Source organism: Coenobita brevimanus, chromosome 53, assembly GCF_032717465.1.
Source record: "Coenobita brevimanus isolate Jiangsu-jjx chromosome 53, ASM3271746v2, whole genome shotgun sequence".
NCBI lineage: Eukaryota > Metazoa > Arthropoda > Malacostraca > Decapoda > Coenobitidae > Coenobita > Coenobita brevimanus.
Genome location: NC_137006.1, coordinates 17783204 through 17784729, shown reverse-complemented (window position 1 = coordinate 17784729; position 1526 = coordinate 17783204).

Here is a 1526-nt window from a genome sequence, read left to right as displayed (position 1 = left end):
ATTAGTTCACTATCTTTTTGTACTTTATCACTGACAAGTAATGTTTGGTGGAAATCCGTCGATGGGTTCACGAGATATCGTGCCCACAAGAGTGTTACAGACTCATGCACTCACAAATGGACACACCAATCACTTAGGCCCTGTTCACACGAGGCATTTTTAAATGCAGCGGTAGACGCCGCATTTCCCTGGGGATAACAATCAACCACATGAAAACCTCAAACCACTGAACAAATGCGTGGTAGGAAGGGAAATGTTGGGTTGCGCATTTGGGCCAGCAGTTGAAAAAAACGCGAGGTAGCGCGTGTACAGTCCAATACACTACCATTGTCTTTGTTGACAGGCATAAGGAAACGCACGTTTGAAAACGCCCCGTGTGAACAGGGCTTAATGCCTTTTCCATCATAGGTGGACGAAGGCATGATTACTAAATCTGAAGATGAAAGTGAATACTAACGTCTGCACTGCCTTCAGCTTTTACAGTACTTCTGCCTATAGGCTATAGGGCCACATAAAGTAAGTCGACCCGGGAAGGAAGGAGGAATGCTACAATAAAGTACAGGACCTTCATTTCCTTTCATGAGAGAGTCAGTGTATTTTATCCACTCAGCTAGTGGTTCCCACTGTTTATACGTGGAACGGCTTTAGCAGGACGAGTCAGTGTCTTGTAACTTTTATCTGGGGTTCATCCATGTATTGTTAGTGTCGCTTTAAGCCTATTCTTATTGTCGCTGTAACATCTTATATCTTAAAATATCCATGTCTGTATACTTCCTATTTCTTTCCATGGATAGTTTTAGACTTAATGTTTCAATATCTTTTGGTTTTATGTAACTAAAATTCGATTTCAGTCAAATTACATCTCTCTCTCTCTCTCTCTGGATGGAAGAATAGATGCATAAGTGACGTTTAGAATGAATGAAGTGGGAAAGATGCTTGGAGAAATTAAAAAAGTGTTTAGATGTCGTTCACTTAGAATGGATGTAAAGAGAAAGCTGTATGACGGTGCTGTGGTACCGACTACATTATATGGAGCTGAAACATGGATATGGGTGTGAGAGAGAGGAAAAGTTTGAATGTAATGGAGATGAGGTTTCTGAGGAGTATGTGTGGAGTGACACATATCGATCAAGTGAGAAATGATGAAGCGCGAAGGAGAACTGGAGTTGTGTGGGAGATGGCTGATCTAGTTGAACAGGGGGTGTTGCGAAGGTCTGGGTATATGGAGAGAATGGATGAAGAGCGATTGGTGAAAAAGATAACTGGATCGGATGTGAGAGGTGTAAGGTTGAGAAGAAGATCATGAATAGGATGGATGGACAGTGTGAAGAGAGTGCTGGATGCGAGAGGAATGTCTGTTGAGCAAGGAAAAGTGGCTGTGCGTGATAGGAATGATTGGAGAGAAACTGAGAATGAATAAATGATGACGCAGCCCTAAGGGGATATTCTCCTGCATTTGGTCTGACCAGTTGATCAGATCAGGTGTGGGTCCACTATGTTGTGGCAGGGGTAAACCAGCTCTGCTG